The following is a 20,439-nucleotide window of genomic DNA, read 5'->3' on the forward strand; positions in this document are numbered from 1 at the left end:
TTATGATATTCACTTAAGCTGTCCACATAAGTTATATTAGAAAACGCACTAGTCAAAATACTCTAAATGTACTAGTCAAGCTGCTCTGCCAATGGGGCCATATGATCCAGCATATCCAATGGTGCTGGAAGTGTTAGTTTTAAATAGAGATGGTGTCTCAAGCCTATTCTTCTATAGGAGAATCACAACACAGACCATTAGGATTTTGGAGCAAAGCTTTACCATCTGCTGCAGATAACTACTTTCCTTTTGAAAAATAGCTTTTAGCTTGCTACTGGGCCTTAGTAGAGACTGAATGCTTGACCATGGGCCACCAAGTTACCATGAGACCTGAGAGCCTATCTTGAGCTTGATGTTGTTTGACCCACCAAGCCATAGAGTTAGGTGTGCACAGCAGCACTCCATCATAAAATGGAAATGGTATATTAGAGATAGGGCTTGAGCAGGTCCTGAAGGCACAAATAAGTTACATGAGGAAGTGGCCCAAATGCCCATGGCCTCACTCCTGCCACATTACCTTCTCTTTCCCAGACCAGACCTATGGCCCCTTGGGGAGTTCCTTACAGTGAATTGATTGAGAAAGAGAAAACTCAGGCCTGGTATACAGATGGTTCTGCATGATATGCAGGGAACCCCTAGAAGTAGTCAGCTGCAGCACTACAATCCCATTCTGAGATGTCCTTAAAGGACAGTGGGGAGGGAATATCCTCACAGTTGGCAGAGTTTCAAGCAATGCACTTGGTTGTTCGTTTTGCTTGGAAGGAGAACTGGCCAGAGGTACATTTGTATACTGACTCCTGGGCTGTTGCTAATGGTTTGGCTGGGTGGTCAGGGACTTGGAAGGAGCATGATTGGAAAATTGGTGACAAAGAGGTCTGGGGAAGAAGTATGTGGCTAGATCTTTCAGAGTGGGTGAAGAACTTGAAGATATTTGTGTCCCATGTGAATGCTCACTGCAGGGTGATTTCAGCAGAAGAAGGCTTTAATAATCAAGTGGGTAAGATGATCTGTCCATTGGATACAAGCCATTCTCTTTCCTCACTCACTCCTGCCATTGTCCATGGGCTTATGAGCAAAGTGGGCATGGTGGTAGGGATAGATGTTGTACATGAGCTCAGCAACATGGACTTCCACTCACCAAGGCTGACCTGGTTGTGACCACTGCTGAGTGCCCAATCTGCCAGCAGCAGAGACCCACACTCAGTCCCCCATAAGGCACCATTCCCTGAGGTGATCAGCTGGGTACATGGTGACAGGTTGATTACATTGGATCACTTCCATCACAGAAAGGGCCATGATTTGTTCTAATTGGAATAGACACATACTCTAGATATGGGTTTGCATTCCTTGCATGCAATACTTCTGCAAAAACTACCATATGTGAACTTATAGAGTGTCTTATCTACTGTTGTGGTATTCCACACAGCATTGATTCTGATAAAGGAATCTACTTCACAGCAAATGAAGTGTGGGAATGGGCACATGCCAATGGAATTCTCTGGTCTTACCATGTTCCCCCTTATCCAGAGACAGTTGCATTGATAGAACAGTGGAATGACCTTTTGAACACCCAATTATGGTGCCAACTAGTTGGCAATAACTTGCAGGGCTGGGGTAATGTTCTTCAGGAGGCTGTGTATGCTCTGAATCCACTCTATGGTGCTGTTTCCCTCATAACCAGGATTCTCAGGTTCAGGAATCAAGGGATGTAAATGGGAGTGCCATCACTCACTATCACCCCTAGTGATCCACTAGGAAAATTTTTGCTTCCTGTCCCTGAAACCTTAAGCTTTGCTGGTTTACAGGTCTTAGCTCCAAAAGGAGGAGTGCTTCTTCCAGGAGACACAACAATTCCATTGAACTGGAAATTAAGATTGCCACCTGGCCACTTTGGGCTTCTCATGCCACTGAATCAACAGGCATGAAAGGGGTTTACTGTTCTGTCTGGGGTGATTTTTCCTGACTATCAAGGGGAAGTAAGACTGAAATTGCACGATGGAAGTAAAGACGAGTTTTCCTGGAATACAAGAGATCCCCTAGGGCATCTTTTAGTACCACCATGCCCTGTGATTAAAGTCAATGGGAAACTGCAATGACACAATCCAGGTGGGACTACTAATGGCCCAGAAACTTTGAGGCAAAGAACCACAGCCAGCTGAAGTGTTTGCTGAGGGTAAAGGGAACATGGAATGGGTAGAGGAAGAAGAGAGTGATAAATATGATATGACCACGTGACCTGTTACAGAAACAAGGACTGTGATTGTATGAATATTTCCTCCCTGTTTTTTATGAAAATGTTTCCATTTGTACATAAGCAAGTACCTTGTTTTCCTCTTATCATATGATGTAAGTTGTATTGTGCATGTTACAGTATTTAAGTCATAGGATATGATGTTCAAGAGTGAATGTTACCTAAGGACTTGTACCCTACTTTGGAGAGATGTAGTGTGTTTCCAGTTATATGTGGGACAGTTGAGTATTGGTGAATGAAACATATGTCTGTTCTTGTGTTTTTTGGAAATTAAGCATGTTTCAAGGTGATGTGTATAGCTGCCAAGTTGACAAAGGGTGGACTGTGAATGTTAGATTCTGGTGTCAACTTTGGCCAAGTGATGAGGGCGAGTTGTCTGGTCAGGCAAGCACTGCCCTGACCATTGCTGCAAAGATATTTCATAGCTAGTTGATAAACTGGCAGGCTGGTGTGTTAAGTCATCAGTCAGCTGATTGCATCCGTGGCTGATTACGTCTGCAATCCACTAAGGCATGTCTCACACAATGAGATAACCCAATCAGTTGAAGGCTTTTAAAGGTGAAGAGAAATCTTTTGTCTCTCTTGAAGAGTTCTTCCAGACCCTTAATCAGAACTGCCAGCTTCACAGCCTGCCCTACAGATTTTGGACACTTCCATTCCCATAGTTGAGTGAGACACCTTTATAAATCTCATGTTTACAGATCTCTCCTGTTGGATCTGTTTCTCTAGAGAACCCTGCCTAACACAATTTTTTTCTAGGAGATTTATGGCCCTGATTCTTAGTTTTAGATCTTTCATCCATTTGGAATTAATTTTTATATGTGGATGGCATAAGGGTCCTCTTTCATTCATTTGCATATGGATATCCAGTTCTCCCACCACCGTTTATTGAAGAGACTATTCTTTCCCAGTTGAGTGGACTTGGCAGCCTTGTCAAATAACTACTGGCTATTAGATGTGAGGGTCTGTTTCTGAGTTCTCAACTCAATTGCATTGGTAATTATAGCTCTCCTAATGCCAGTAACATGCTGTTTTGACCAGTGTAGCTTTGTAATATGCTTTAAAGTCAGAATGTGTGAGTTTTCCAACCTTGTTCTTCATTTTCAAGATATTATTAGTCTTCAGGGCCACTTTGCCTTCCAAATAAATTTGATAATTGTCTTTTCCTTTTCTGAAAAGTAGGCTGTTGGACTTATGATGGGGATTGCATTAAATTTGTAAATCAGTTTAGGTAGAATTAATATCTTAATGATGCTTAGTCTTTAAATACATGAACAAAGAATGTCACTCCATTTATTTAGATCTTCTTTGATTTCTTTTAGCATTGTCTTGTAGGTTTCTGCATACAAGTAACTTGCATCCTTGTTTGAATTTATTCATAAGTATTTGATTCTTTTACCTGCCCTTGTAAATGGAATTTTTTTTCTTGTTTCCTCCTCAGATTGCTTACTACTAGTGTATAAAAACACTACTGAGGGCAGACCATGGTGGCTCAGTGTCAGAGTTCTTGCCTGCCATGCTAGAGACCTGGGTTCAATTCCTGGTACCTGCCCATGCCAAAAAAAAAAACCAAAAAACAAAAAACAAAAAACAAACAAACTACTGATATTTACATATTGTCTTGTATCCTGCAACTTTGATGGATTCATTTATTAGTTCTAGGACCTTGTAGATTTTTTTCTATATAGGATTTTATCATCTACAATTAATGGATGTTTTACTTCTTTTTTTTCCAATTTGAGTGACTTTTATTTCCTTCTCTTGCCAAATTGCTGAGGCTAGAACTTCTAGCACAATGTTGAATAACAGTGCTGACAGTGGGCATCCTTTCTTGTTCCATATTTTAGAGGGAAAGCTTTCAGTCTTTCACCATTGAGTACAATAAAGCTGTGGGTTTTTCACATTGTCCTTTATCATGTTGAAGAAGATTCCTTCTATTTGTAGTTTTCCAAGAGTTTTTATCCAGAAATGATGCTGGATTCTGTCAAAGGCCATTTCTGCATCAACTGAGACGATAGTGTATTTTCCCCCTTCCATTTATTAATGTAGTGCATTAAATTTCTTGCATTGAACCACCCACGCACACCTGGAATAAAACCCACTTGATCATGGTGTATAATTCTTTTAATATGCTGTTGGATTTGATGTGCAAGTATTTTGTTGAGGATTTTTGCATCTATATTCATTAGAGAAATTGGTTTGTAATTTTCTTTTCTTGTAGTATCTTTATCTGACTTTGGTATTAGTGTGGTTAGCCTTATAGAAAGAGTTAGGTGGTGTTCTCTTGTCTTCAATTTTTTTTGAAAGCGTTTGAGTAATATTACTTCTTCATGGAGTGACTGGTAGATTTCACCTGTGAAGCCATCTGTCTTGGGCTTTTCTTCATTGTGAGGTTTTTAATGAATGATTCAATCTCTTTACTTGTAATTGATCTGTTGACATCTTCTATTTCTTCCAGAGTCAGTGTAGGTTGTTTGTATGTTTCTAGGAGTTTGACCATTTTATCTAGCTTGTCTCATTTGTTGACAAACCTTTTTCATAGTATCCTCTTATGATCCTTTTTATTTCTGTGAGGTCAGTAGTTTATCTTGCTCTCAATTCTGGTTTTATTTACTTGTATCTTCTCTCTTTTTTCTTTGTCAGTCTAGCTAAGGGTTTGTACTGATTTTTACTGATCTCTTCAAAGAACCAACTTCTGATTTTGTTAATATTCTCTATTTTTTTTAAAAAAATCTGCTCTAATCTTTGTTATTTCTTTCCTCCTGCTTGCTTTAGGATTAGTTTTACATTCTTTTACTAGTTTCAGGTGTGCAGTTAGGTCTTTGATTTTAACTCTTTCTTCTTTTTTAATTAGGCACTTAGTACTATAAATTTCCCTCTCAGCACTACTGAGTGCTTATATTTTGATATGCGTATGTTAGAACTTCTAGCCATGGCAATTTGGCAAGAGAAAGAAATAAAAGTTGCTCAAATTGGAAAAAAAAGAAGTAAAACATCCTTTAATTGTAGATGATACAATCCTATATAGAAAAAAATCTACAAGTTCCTAGAACTAATAAATGAATCCATCAAAGTTTCAGGATACAAGATCAATATGTAAATATCAGTAGTTTGTTTGTTTGTTTGTTTGTATGCTCTTGTTTTCATGCATCTAGAGATATTTACTGATTTCTCTTACAATTTGTTCTTTGACCCACTTATTGTTTAAGAGTGTATTAACTTCCATATATTTGTGAATTATCCAGTTTCCTGACTATTATTGATTTCCAGCTTCATTCTGTTATTGTCAGAAAGGTGTTTTTATAATTTCAATCTTTATAAATTCATTGAGTCTTGTTTGTGACCCAACATGTGCTCTATCCTGGAGAATGATCCACGAGCACTGAGGAGAATGTATATCCTGGTATATTGAGGTGCAATGTTCTGTATATGTCTGTTAGGTCTAGTTCATTTATCATATTATTCAAATTCTATGCTTCCTTATTGATTCTTTATTGATGAGAGCAGCATTGAAGTCTCCAGCTCATATTGTAGAAATGTCAATTTCTCCCTTCAGCTCCATGGTAGGTATCTGTGCTGTATGAGCTAACTAACTTTTTGGAATCTGGTTCCTCATTTGTAAAATTAAACGATCATAATACCACCCACAGGGAGTTGTAAGTACAGAGCATTTAGGATGAATGGAAAAAGTAGTTTTGATAAGATGGATGCTGAATACAAATGAACTGTTACTGAGGATTATTTCATGATCCAGGAAGTTCATTACTTACTAATATAAAAGCGTGCTTCTTTTGAAGAAGACCTAGAATACCATAAGTCAAAGGATCTTAGTTGAGTTCCTAGAAGGGTCTCTGAAATATCATTCACAGTTTTCTGCCTGAATGCCATCTAATCAAACATGAAAGATGTTTAGAATGTTGTATTGGTTAGGGTTCTCTAGGGAAAAAACAGAACCAACAGGCGATATCTGTAAATATCTCACCCAACTGTGGGGATGCAAGAGTCCAAAATCCATAGGGTAGGCCGTGAGGCGGGCAACTCCTCAACAAACTCTGCAGGAGAGGCTCACTGGCTGAAGAAGTGAAAATTCTCTTTTTTCCTTTAAAGTCTTCAGCTGATTGGATCAAACCCAACTGATTGGATTCTCTCATTGTGGAAGACACACCCTTAGCTGATCGTAGATGTAATCAGCCATAGGTACAATCAACTGACTGATGATTTAATAAACGAGCATTCTGGTTTATCTACCAGCCATGAAATAATCTTACAGTAATGGTTAGGCCAGTGCTTACCTTAGCAGACAACTGAGCACATCACCTGGCCAAGATGACACCTGAACCTAAGCATCATAAATGTTTATAGATGTTCCAGGTGAAAAAGATTTTCTAGTAAAGAAAAAATTTAGAAGAATTATGTTAAAAATAAATATTTTTTATGCAGAACTTCTGGAATCTATTAATATTCCAAGAATATGTTGTAATTTCTAGAATATTTTATTTTTTAAACTTTTTTATTAATTAAAAAAATTAACAAACAAAACATTTAGAAATCATTCCATTCTACATACATAATCAGTAATTCTTAATATCATCACATAGTTGTATATTCATCATTTCTTAGTACATTTGCATCGATTTAGAAAAAGAAATAAAAAGACAACAGAAAAAGAAATAAAATGATAATAGAGAAAAAAATATACATACCATATCCCTTACCCCTCACTTTCATTTACCACTATTTCAAACTGAATTTATTTTAACATTTGTTCCCCCTATTATTTATTTTTATTCCATATGTTCTACTCTTCTGTTGATACAGTCGCTAAAAGGAGCATCAGACATAAGGTTTTCACATTCACAGAGTCTCATTGTGAAAGCTATATCATTGTTCAATCATCATCAAGAAACATGGCTACTGGAACACAGCACTATATTTTCAGGCAATTCCCTCCAGCCTCTCCACTACATCTTGAACAACAAGGTGATATCTACTTAATGCATAAGAATAACCTCCAGGATAGCCTCTCGACTCTGTTTGGAATCTCTCAGCCATTGACACTTTGTCTCATTTTAATCTTCCCCCTTTTGGTCGAGAAGGTTCTCTCAGTCTTTTGATGTTAATTCTCAGCTCATTCTAGGGTTTTTCTCAGTCCTTTGATGCTGAGTCTCAGCTCATTCCAGGATCTTTGTCCCATGTTGCCAGGAAGGTCCATACCTCTGGGAGTCATGTCCCATGCAGAGAGGAGGAGGGTGGTGAGACTGCTTATCATATTGGCTGGAGAGAGGTCACATCTGAGCAACAAAAGAGGCTCTCTTGGGGGTGACTCTTAGGCCTAAATTTTAAGTAGACTTGACCTATCTTTTGTGGGGTTAAGTTTCATGTGAACAAACCTCAAGACTCGGGGCTCAGCCTATAGCTTTGGTTGTCCACACTGCTTGTGAGAATATCAAGAATTCAATTTGGGGAAGTTGAATTTCTCCCCACTCTCACCGAATATTTTATTCTTAGATGACCACAAAATCTTATTTCATTTTTTGTTGTTGTTGTCATTCATACCTTGAAGGAGTGATTAGTAAATTTCATAGAATATTCTTGAGAAAATGTAGGATGGTTAGTACCTACTCTCATACCATAGCATTGGAAATTAACCCATTCCAGTGAGCAAGCTGATCTTCTTTTGAGATTAGAAGAGATAATTGGAGTAGATTTATGGCCAAGTGTGATAGAGAGATAGTCCTAAAATCAATGCTTTGTGAGAATGATAGTTATAAAAATAAAAATCAACCAACCAACCTGCTGCTTAGATAACAAGGCAAACCAGCTAATTCTTCTTCTTTTTTTTTGTTTTTTTTACTTGCTTTAATATTCCTACAATCCTCAAGGCTCACACCACTGTCTCCCACTGTTCTAGTTTGTTAGCTGCCAGAATGCGTCACATCAGAGATGGATTGGCTTTTAATAAGAGGGGATTTATTTTGTTAAAAATGTGTAGTTCTTCAGAGGAAAGGCAACTAGCATTCAACTGAGGTTCTTTCTTACATGGGAAGGCACAGGGTGATCTCTGCTGGCCTTTTCTCCAGGCCTCTGGGTTCCAACAACTTTCCCCGGGGTGATTCCTTTCTGCATCTCCAAAGGCCTGGGCTGAGATGCCAGTGCTGAGATGAGGTATGCTGAGCTGCTTGGGCTGTGCTACGTTGAGCTCTCTCATTTAAGCTTCCAGCCAATTAAATCAAACATCATTCATTGCAGCGGGCATGCCTCCTAGCTGACTGCAAATGTAATCAGCAACAGATGAGGTTCACATGCCATTGGCTCATGTCCACAGCAATAGAACTAGGCACCTTCACCTGGCCAAGTTGACACCTGAACCTAACTACCACATGTCCACCCCTTGCCAACTTGGCAACTACACACATCACCTTACACGATATTAAAGTGACAAAAATTCTCTTCTGGCTGTGGACCTATGAATCTCAAAACAAATTACCTGGTGCCGATATGCAAAGGAGGGCATTTACAGGATACAGGTTTTCATTTCCATAGGGAGAAATTGGAAGGAACACAGGAGTCACAAGACTCAAACAGTTCTGAAAACCTGCAGGGCAAACACCATTGGATTTCCAAGTCTGAAAGTCATTTATTCTTCAGCTTTAGAAAGTGGCTGTCCCACCCTTTCCAAAGGCCTACACAGTGACCTGCCTCTTTCCAAATCAACTTTGGGGAACATTGAAGAGATCACATTTTCTTGGTTCCACCCTCTCCAAGCATTGGGGCCACACCTGGGCTCTCTGCCATTTCTGGGGCACCTGCTCAACCTCTCCATGTGGTGTTAGCCAGGCTCTTCCCAGTTCCCAAGGAGCGTGCTGTACCTTCTCCAAGGCCTGAGGCTGCATGACTCTTCCACTGCAATGAGGTGGGAGACTGATCCTCACCCTTCAGGGTAAACTCACCTTCTCCATGTATATGAGTGAGTCCACTCTCCTGGCCCAAGGTTTCTTGGCTTCAGACCCAAGTTTCCATGGTTCTCACTCTGCAAACTCCAATTTTCCCCTTTTGTGTCCCCCTTTGTCCAGATTGGCAGTGATTCCATTTATACCAACAGTCTCTTCAAGCACTCCAGGACTTCTCCATCATTTTCTTCACAGTTCCTCCAAAATCTTCCCCTTATCCATCCAAAAAACTGTTCCAACATGTCTGGTGTTTGCAAACTGCAGCAGCACCCCACTCTTGGTACCAAAATCCATTCTAGTTTGCTAGCTTCCAGAATGCAATATACCAGAAACAGAATGACTTTTAAAAGGGGGAATTTAATAAGTTTCTAGTTTACAGTTCTAAGGCCAAGAAAATGTCCCAATTACTACAAGTCTATAGAAATGTCCAATCTAAGGCATCCAGGGAAAGATACCTTGGTTCAAGAAAGCCAGTGACCTTCAGGGTTTCTCTCTCAAGTGAGAAGGCACATGACAAACATGGTCAGGGCTTCTCTCTCATCTGGAAGGGCACATGGTAAACACAGCATCATCTGCTAGCTTTCTCTCCTGGCTTCCTGTTTCACGAAGCTCCCTGAGAGGCTTTTTCCTTCTTCATCTCCAAAGGTTGCTGGCTGGTGGACTCTCTGTTTCTCATGGCTGTGTCATTCTGTACTGCTTTCTCTGAAATCTCCAGCTTTCTCCAAAATGTTTTCTCTTTTACAGGATTCCAGTAAACTAATCAAAACCCACCCGAATGGGTGGAGACACGTCTCCACCTAATCCAGTTTAACAACCACTTTTGATTGAGTCACATCTCCAGGGAGATGATATAATTACAGATTCAAACATACAGTACTAAATAGGCATTAGAAGGAATGACTGGATTATAAAATGGGATTAGGATTAAAACATGGCTGTTTAGGGTACATACATCCTTTCAAACCGGCACACCCCCTAAGTGTGGAAGTTTTAATTGGTGCACTGGAGAGAAACAAAGTTTGCTTTCATTCTCAAAGCATGTCTCTTGGGGGAGAAATTCCGGAAATCTCATCACAGCAGGGGAAGAACCCTTTATGTGACAGTAAGTATAAATAAATCAGAATATATTATCCTTTACTACACAGCTGAGAGATTTTATTTTTGACTCTTTATAGGGGCCAGGAAAAGACAAAACTCCTTTTCATCAGAGGTTGTATTATGTTGCAACTTGAGGACTGATTAGTATTTTCAAAACTTTGAGATTCTGTAATGAATCTGAGAAATTGCGTCTATTTGCACGTTGTGTCATGGCTGTGAATATCTGTTGGAAGCATTAGATGACACTTTGTCTTTTTCATTGTAATTTACTTCTCAAAATAATTTCCAAGAGCTGATGTTGAAAAGTTGAGCTATCTCCAAAATGTTTGGCTTATCTGTGTGATAATCAGAGATAGTGGGAACAGTAATCCCAGTAGTATTATCCCCGTTTCTTTGATGTTTTCTCTTTCATTTTCTTTTTAAAAGAAACATTTCTTGACTTTGAAATGAATTTTTTCTCTCCTTTGGCAGAAACCATTTTTTCTCTTTTATGAAGCAGGGCTTCAGAGGCAAGAACTATAATAACAAATCTGCTGTGACATTGTCCACACACCTTTTCCAATTATGTTTATAGCTTAGAAAGGTAATATTTTCTGACATAGGAAGGTCTCCAAGTTGTTTTTCAATTTCTACATTAACTTGTAAAAATGACTAAAACAAATCTTTTTTTCAAGACCTCATCCCTCTAATCACAGGTAATATTTATTGCAGGCTTACTATATGTGGGACTTAAGGTAATTATCTAAATATTGCAAAATCCCCTTTAACAGGGAAGAAAAAGGAAGAGTCAGAATATCTCCCAGGCAGCAGCGCCCAGAGGCTGGGCTCACTAATTTTCTCCTTCTAGCCTTGTGTTAGGTGCAGCAACACAGTCTAAAGGACTTGTTGGGGCACAGACACCATCCCTGCACTCTGTCCCCCTGCTCTTTCCTCCATCCTGCCCTCAACTCAACCCCCCCCATAAAGTAAAGTCCCCCATTATTGGTTGCAGATAATATCAGCATAGGGTAAGGGGTGGAGGTGAAGATGAGGCAAAGAAGTGATGCCCATACTTCTCATGTTTGAATCCCACCTCAGCCAGCACAAACAATGGCTGGCGAAGGGTCTAACATAGGTTAGCAGCTGGTTCTGCCTCTCCAGAGATTTTGCCAAAGCCCCAGGGGGAAGGTACTGAATCAAAATTAAAAATAAACAAAATGAGAGAAAGTAAATTATGGATCATGAGGTATTTCTTTAAGAAATTGAATGGCTATGGCAGAACTGCTTAATAGGTTGGTAACAAGATGCAGCCTAAGCAGGGCTGGAGGTAATTCCACTGGCTCATCCCCACGAAGCTCAGAATGGAAGATTATGACAGTGGCCATTACCATGGCAACCGGGCAGCCTCTTCAGGACAGGCGTAGAGGAGGGTGGAGGAGTGGAGTCAGGAATGGCCCTTTGTGAGCCTGTGAGAGATGCTCCAGGAATCCCCTTGCTGAGAGGAGCTGGGGCTGGTTCTGGGCTTCCAGTGAACCAGGGGGTGGGTCTTGTTACTGTGACTGTGACCTTATTGTACCCTCTTGGCCAATGTATTTTTAGGAGATTCGAGTCGCACAGCCTGATGTTTATAAATCTGTTTGTGACACATTTAAGATAAGAGATTTTTACCTCCTTAATGCATTAATGCTCTCCTTACTGGTCTGCTTGATCTAACAAAGGGTCTTCCTTCACTTAGAAATGAAAGAATCTAACAGGATACTGTGCTCTTTCATACTCATTTTTATTTTTCAACATATATTTTCATTTTCCTATGTCTTATACTCCGTTGTAGTGGTGTTTAAAAATCCTAGAAAACATCCACAATTTTGACATAAATATGTAGGTAGGCTAGAGTTTGCATCTATGTATATGAACTAGATTGAGGATTCAAAATATTTAAAAACTTTGGTTTTGGTGTGTAGATAGAATCAGAAGTTCTCTAGAATTATGTTATCTCCTGAAACTCTCAACCTGGGGAGCAAATGTTCTTTCTCTACCAGGAAATAAATGATCATAATTTCTTGAAACAGATTTAATAACGTCCTGAACAGACATGTGAAAAACAGCTCTTTTTCAGTATTGACGAAAACTAAGCCCTACTAGAGTACATCAGGTGACTATTGAATGGATCATTATAAATTTGATTTCTTAGGATACATAAATTATTCTGGTTCAAGTGCTGACATCTGTCAAAATATAAAGAAAATACTTTTTTTTAAAATAGCTATCCATTTTTGGATTTGAATAAGAGAAAAAAACCCATATTCAGTTTCACAACTAAATTTTCCTTAACTAAACTGGATTTGGGTGAATAATTATGAATAATTTGCATTTTTGTCAAGTGCATCTCTTCAAGTATGTTTGGGTTACTGGCTTTTTTCAGTTTTGAATATTTGAATATTTATGGCAGAAATGAGTCTTTTTCAAACATTGCTGTCTAGTCATCACTACCAAAAATAAATGAAGCCAATATAAATCTTTACTTCTCAGTGAATAAATACTATATGCTTCAATCAGTTCAGTCTCCTTCCTGTCTCTTAGCCTCATTGTGCTGAACGTACCTTTAGACTTCTAACAATCTAGTCACATACTCTGGCAGGGTTTCCCTAGGACATCCTGCTCAGGACACCTACTAACTGCTAATTTCCTTCTCCAAATCTTTTCAAGTTTGTCTTTATAGTGTCCTATTCCCTAAGTGTCTTTATCACATACCTTTACAAGTAGTAAAAGATATCACAGTTTTGTTTATGATTGGTGTCATTACATATGTCTTATTTCTTCAATTATATTATAAGCCTATAGATAACAAAGCTCTACATCTTAGTTTAATTCTTTTGTATTCCTTTGTACCTAGTGAGGGTTAGTACCCATGAAAGATGGTTAATCATGCCTTGGGCAGTGGTTGCAATTCTGGGTTATCCCAGAATAGCTTTTAACTAATCCATGAGAAGTTTAATTCATAGATTAATTCAGCTAATTTAATAATGTTACAAAAATTATAAATCTATTGGCAAGTTAAATATAAAAGACTACATTTTTAAAAAGAGTTCATCCTAGATCTATTTTACTCAGTCACTGTGTGTTTATAGCATTCTTCTTATGTGTCCCAGGCTGACAGAATATATGCAGTGGTAACTATTTTTTTTAATCCTGTTTTTAATTCAGCCTAGGAGGGTTGGTAAGACAGAAGAGGTATGTTTGTTAGTTTGAAAAAAGCCTTGAGATATTCTTTAAAGAGTTTTAATATAAGTTTTTCCCTAATTATAAAGTAACTCATGCTTTATGCAGAAAACTTGGAAATCATGGAAAAACAAAGGAGAACAAAACAAAATAAAAGAGGAATCACCTATAATCTTATCAGTTGCCTCATTACTAACATCCTGGTGTAATTTGGTCCTTACAGAACTTTTTCTAGATCAGGAATATATCCAGAACTATTATGAGACTCAAACACTTACATTCTGGAGGACCTTCCTTAAGAAATAAAATACAGAATAATTATGTCAGAGTAAATAAATTTTATGAAGCTTGAAAAATATGACAAATGTCACACTATCCAGAAACATAACAAATTATTGTTCTTATTTTATTGCTTGACATTCCTCTGTAATACCTTCCTCCTCCCCCAGTATTTTGGATTGCATACTCATTGATTGCCCCTTCATCAGATGATGGTTCTCTTCATAAGATAATAAGTTGTTTTTTTTTTTTTTAACATGGGCAGGAACCGGGAATCGAACCTGGGTTCTCTGGCATGGCAAGGCAAGCATTCTTGCCTGCTGAGCCACTGTGGCCCGCCCAAGATAATAAGTTTTAAATACCATTTTCTATAGAGGGATTAGAGAGATAATTCAGTCTTTCTGCTTATGTGGTTGATCAAAACTCATTTTTTATTATTAATAGTTTAGAAGAGTAGGCTTTTTTTTTTTCTTTTAGTTCACAACTCCTTATTAGCAATGTCTCATCTATAACTTCCTCTTCATTTTTTTGCTGTGATGTTAGATGTTTCTGGCCAGGGGCAGGTGCTTCATTCTCATGAGGTATTGTGTCCCCCTACCCTCAAAAGCTGTGTGGTCTGGAGGGGTGCTGATGGAAATAGCCATGAAATCTGGATCCAAGTGGTCCCCTGAGGAGGGAACTGAGTTTTGACTCATTCAGATGCTTCTTCTAGGGACAGAGACAGGGTCTGGGTACTCTGTGAGTTGGCTGGGGGTAGGTTCTTGCTGCACCCTGATAGATGTGGAGGTAGATCTGCCAGGCTGCAGGCTTTTAAACCCCCAGACCCACAAAGTAGAGAGGCGATCTCCATGCAGAGGTCACTGGCTGGGACTTCCCTTGCCCTTGGAGGTTTTGGAGGGACTATTGAAGGGTGGTAGCTTGGCAGTAAATCCACCCCTGTTCTTAGTATTTATTTAAACAAAATGGTTTTTGGTGACCTCACTTTACCAATATATTGTGACATTTTTTTCCATGCTAACAAATATTTTTCTACAACATGATAATTAATAGATGCTTAAGGTCCATATATCATATTCACTCAACCAGATTTTAATTGCTGTACATTTAGGCTGTTCCTAATTTTCCCTGGTTTAAAAAATGCCATATGTGACATCCTCATGCACATGTCTGATGCCATCTTTCAGGATAGATTTCTAGAAGTGGTGCTGTTGGTGAAAAGGTGCAGATTTTTAAAAGGCTTTTGCTATGGATTGCTAAGCCATGTATCCACATAATAAGTGTGAAGGAGATAAAGGACTTCGTGTTTCTTCAATGTGAAGCATTATAAAGTAAGGTTATTACTCAGCCCTTCAGAGAGAGCCACTGAGGAACTTGTTAGACTGTTTTGAGAGAGACACATACAAGACATACCCGCCTGACATTTGTGAGAATAAAGCCATATAGCTGCAGCCTGTGTGATCAACACTCCAAAAGCTTTTTATTAATACCAAAGGTCTGTGACTTGAATTTAATTTTACTACTTAGGTTAGTACATACATACATACATACATACATGTATGATGCAAGATCTGATACTGAAAGAAGTATAAAACAGAATCATGATGATTCAGATATCTTTTGGGAAGCTGATGGAATATGGTGTCAATATGAATTCAATCTCCCTATCAAATCCAGTGTCTGCAAAATTGTATTAATGCCTTTTGGTTCTGGAAGATGGTAGGAGCCAGTATATTCCAATCAGATATGAATACATTACTATAGTTTTATGCTGGTAACTTTGATGGCTTGGTTATTTTCTGTTCTATTACATTCATTATGAAATATGAAGACACAAGGGTACATGGCATAATAAAAAACTATAGAATACTGTTAGTGAAGGCCAGGAAAGGAAAAGAACAAGAGAGTTTTTACATATTGCTAAGCAATTAAACCAATTAATCTTTAATTAATCATGACTAGAATTTCTACATGCTGCATAGAAAGGATTTATTCGATAAAAATTTAGTTGTTTTTAATATTTAAAGTCTCTTATGAAGCCCATAATTTAAAGTTCAGTAAAATCTTTCTTTTTAGGGAATATTTTTCAGTGTGATATGTTATACATTTGAGTCATACCTTAAAAGAAGAGTAGAATTTGTACAGGTGAAGATGTGACATTATAATTAGTGTGAAAAAGATCCTTTAGTTTTTGTCAGATCTATATATTCTTTTCCTTCTCTTTATTTCCTTTAAATTACCTTTACTGGTAGTGTTCAGTTTTGTGCCCTCCTCCAGACCTCCTATGCCTGTCTTTTTTCTTTAGCTGACAGGACTCCTATTAGTATTTCTTATAGGGTAGGTCTCTTGTTAACTAGTTTTCTCAGTCTTCGCTTGTTTTTGAAGATTTTAATCTCTCTCTCATTTTGGAAGGACACTTGGCTGGATACAAAATTCTTGGCTGGAAACCTTTCTCATTCAGGATTTTACCCCTGCCTCCTTGCTTCCATGGTGCCTGTAGGGTAGTCTGAACTCAGTTTTATGTGTTTTCCCTTGTATATAGTAGATTACTCTTCTCATACTACTTTCAGCTTCTCTTCAACATTTGCCAGTTTAATTAGTATTGTTTTGGAGTAGGCCTATTTTGATTTATTCTATTTGGGGATCATTAGACCTCTTTGATATGCTTATTTATATCTTTTATGAGAGTTAGGAAGTTTTCTCTGATTATATCTTCAACAAACCTTCCCAGCCCTTTACTCATTTCTCCTTCTTCTGGGACACCAATGACTCTTACACCTGCGTGTCTTTTATTGCCCATTGTTTCCCTGAGATCGAATTCCATGTTTTTCTATCTTTCTTGCCATTTGTTTTTTTGTGTGCTCTAGTTCAATTATTCTGTCTTCTGCTTATTCTTTCTTCTTCTTCTTCAAATCTGCTATCGTGAGTCTCTAGTATATTTCTAACTTGTTCTACAGTATCTTTCATCTCTGTGAGTTCTGATCCTTTTCTATTTCAAGTTATTGTTAATGCTATTTTAATGTCTTCTTGATATCTTTTATTTCTTTATAAATACCCTTAAATAGTTCTTTCATGTTCTCTAACCCCACCAGCACTTTGGTTTGGTCATTTGGCTGATCCATTTCTGCCTGGATCTTCATGTACTTTGTGATTGTCTGTTGTGTTTAGAGCATTTGATTATCTTAATAAAGTTATTTTGCAAGTTGGCTTCTTTCACTCACCTAAAGTCTTGTATTGACTTGGGTTTGCATTGAAGGTCACTTTTTGCACTTGGTTTGTCAGCAATTCCACACAAAATCAAGGCCAGATCTCATGTAAGAGGTGCAGTTCTACTTGAAGGTCTATTAAAAGCTAGGCTGGGTGCACAGCTAGCTCAATGGCAGAATGCCCGGCTGCCATGAGGGAGACCTGGGCTTGATTTCTGGCCCATGCACACCCTCCTCACCAAAAAAAAAAAAGAAAAAAAAGAAGAAAGAACACCTCATCAATAGTAGTAGACACCCCAAGTTATACTGGGAATGAACTTAGACTAGTGTCCACAGAATAGAAAGACAAAAAAAGAAATAAAAATTAAAAATATAAAATAAAAAAGTAATAAACTAGGCAGATAGTTTGCCAGACTGCACTTACTGCTTCCCCCCAGCAGATGGTACTCTTGAGCCACCTCCTCCCCTTAGGCACACCTTTCCCTGACCATGGTGGCCAGCTGGGCAAGATGGTACGTGTGATAGGGGGCTGCTCCTGGCATGTGGCAGTGGCACGGCTGATCCCAACACATGGAGTAGAGCAGCTGATCACAGTGCCCCATGGGATGGTTATTTGCTGTGCCCAGTGGGGTGTCCGATCCCAGCACCCAGATGGCACTGCTTTCCATGGCAAGTGCTAGGTACACCTCTGGGCTCCCCATGGGAGCTGCCAGCTGCAGAACTGTGTGGTAAGTTCACCCCAACTAGCTGCTAGGGCAGGCTGGAGTGGAGTGACTGTCCGTTTCCTCGGATCCGCACCTCCCTGTGTGCCACCACCCACCCCGGCAAGGTCACGGGTAAACCGGCTATTCTCCCACCTCTCTCTCTCTCTCTCTTTTTTACCCTTTGTATGCCATATGGCTTGGGTCACATTCACTCTTTTTCCATGTGAGTATCCTATTATTGCAGCACCATTTGTGGAATTTTTTGTTTGTTTTCTGGAGGGAAATTCATGGACTGGGAATTGAACTTGGTTCTCCTGCATGGCAGGCTAGAACTCTGCCACTGAACTACCCTTGCACCGCCACCCCCTTCCCCACCTCTCTTTATGAGGACCTTCCCACAAGATGCCAAAGACCCTTTGGTCACTTACCCCCTCGGGCTGCAGTCCTGGTCTTTGTTTCTGTCCACTCTCTTGTTGCCCCCCGGAGCAGAGGTGAAACCAGCTTACCCTCCTCTTCCAATTTCCGGATATCCTGTGTGGTGTTCTCCTGTGGTGAGTGTTGAAAGAGCTGGCAGGGCAGCTGGGTTTGGTAGGTTGGAAGGTATAAGCAACCTATTCAAGCAACTAACTTGTGTTCTCAGGACCTGCTGGGATCAGCTCATGGTATACCTTTTGTAGTTGAAGGTGGAAATGCCAAAATTTATGGCTGAGTGGATCAGAGATGACCCAAGTCATAATACACCTCAGGTCCCATGGTTACCTGTGTCCTTTTGTCTTTTACAGAACCCAAGGGACCACCTTCCTGATGCCCCTGGAGAGGCATAGAAGAACATGACCTGCTTGGAGACACCCTGAGCTCCACCATGGCTTTGGGTCACACGGATTGATGGCAGAACTCCTGTGCTTACTGTCTGATCAACCAGAGAATATAATCTTGCTCTTGATTCAATTCAAAGTTGGTGGCTGTCAGGTTACTCATTAGATGTATTGGAGAATCACCCACAAATGTGATTTATTTTGCCTCCCAGATTCAGAGACAATGCCTTGAGCCTCTTTTCCTGGTTGGGGTGAGGAGCTTGTCCCTCACTTTGAAGGGAATATTCAACCTGAATGAGACTGCTGAACCCTGAGATTCTTCACCAAGACGTCAGCCTCTATACTCTCACGGATCTAACTCCCTTCCTCTAGCATGCATATGTTTTCTCAGGCTTCCACAGTACCTGGTATTTCCTGATCTCCAGGTCCTATCAGCATGACATGATGTTATCAGAGTAGTGGAATGGCATGATGCCCTGTGCAATGGTTAGCTGTTCAATGTCTTATAGACTAATTGTGGCACCGAACAGAGAATTGATCTAACCCTGGAGCAAAAATGTCCTGCCATGTGACAGCAATTAACTTTTGGCATTTTCTACATATTGGGATATGGTAGAGCACTTGCCAGATTAAAAACAGCATTCCAGATGCCAGACTAAAATTTTGTCCTGCAAGGAGACAACTTCTAAATCAGATGCTCCTGTGGGTCACCACATGATTCAGCTTCTCAAAATTTACTTTCAGTTTCTAAGACCTGCCTATATTCCACCCTGGCCAAAGTGAAAAAGTTAAATGGGGATGTGTTGGCTCAACAGCCCTCCACCTTTTAAAGTTTAGGGGGAGGATGTTAATCTCTGTAATTTCCCTTCAGGAGGTGTTTAGCTTTTGGTTTTTAAAGTTTTCGATTTATTGTTTAGGTAAGGAGGAGGAACAGACTTCCACTTGGACCTTTCTTCCATCTGGCCTTTGCCTGCCATTGGCTAGTGAGCCAAATGGGGAGCTCCCTGCTCCTCAGATTATCTATTTCAGGTAGCGGCTCAGGAACTGGAGAAGAAACCTCTGAATGTATTTGGAGGTTGTGCCGGTTTCAAACTGTTGTGCACCCCAGAAAAGCCATGTTCTTTAATCCTCATGTAATATTGCTGGGTGGGATCTTTCTGATTAAGTTGTTTCCATGGAGATGTGATCCACCCACTTGTGGGTGGGACCTTTTGATTAGATGGTTTCCATGGAGATGTGTCTCTACTCATGCAAGGTGGGGTTGCTTACTGGAGTCCTTTAAGAGGGAACCATTTTGGAAAAAGCTTTAAAGCTAACACACAGAGAGACAGTTGGAGATGCAGAAGGAAAATACCCCTGGAGACGTCATTTTGAAATGAGAAGGCAGGAGAGAAAGTGAGCAGACATTGACATGTGCCCTCCCAGCTGAGAGAGAAACATTGGACATCATTGGCCCTTGCTTGAATCAAGGTATCTTTCCCTGGGGAGACCTTATTTTGGGCATTTTCATAGCTTTTGAACTGTAAACTTGCAGCTTAATAGATTCCCTTTTTAAAAGTTGTTCCATTTCTGGTATATTGCATTTTGGCAGCTTCAGCAAACCGAAACAGAGGTTTACTGGGATTCTTATAAAACTTAGGTTTGAACTCTACGTATTATCTCATTGTCACATCAGAACTCTCTTTGCCAGGTTTGCAACATTTTTCATTAAAAAAGCCAAATAAGACTTTGATAAGTTACTCACTTATGCTGTCCCAAGGACCCACCTGATAACTGCCAGAGAATGAAACCCTTTTGATTCTGTGCTTGCCTTAGTAAGTACCATGAAAGCCATCCTACTGGAGACTGGAGAGTAAGGTGTTTGGAAAGTGAAGTTCTTTCAAATTCATTGAGATCAGAAAGCCCATTTCAACATAGCATCTCTCAATGGAAACTTGAGCC

General features: G+C 39.5%; 1 long non-coding RNA gene across 1 annotated transcript; it reads left to right on the forward strand.

The window, feature by feature from the left end:
- The first annotated feature begins 11,681 nt into the window (after positions 1 to 11,681).
- On the forward strand, positions 11,682 to 18,680 carry LOC143679069 (uncharacterized). The gene is made up of 2 exons (XR_013173540.1): positions 11,682 to 11,818; positions 18,466 to 18,680. It is a non-coding gene; the product is annotated as an uncharacterized LOC143679069 (long non-coding RNA).
- Positions 18,681 to 20,439: the final 1,759 nt, after the last annotated feature.

This window comes from Tamandua tetradactyla, chromosome 4 (assembly GCF_023851605.1).
Source record: "Tamandua tetradactyla isolate mTamTet1 chromosome 4, mTamTet1.pri, whole genome shotgun sequence".
Classification (NCBI taxonomy): domain Eukaryota; kingdom Metazoa; phylum Chordata; class Mammalia; order Pilosa; family Myrmecophagidae; genus Tamandua; species Tamandua tetradactyla.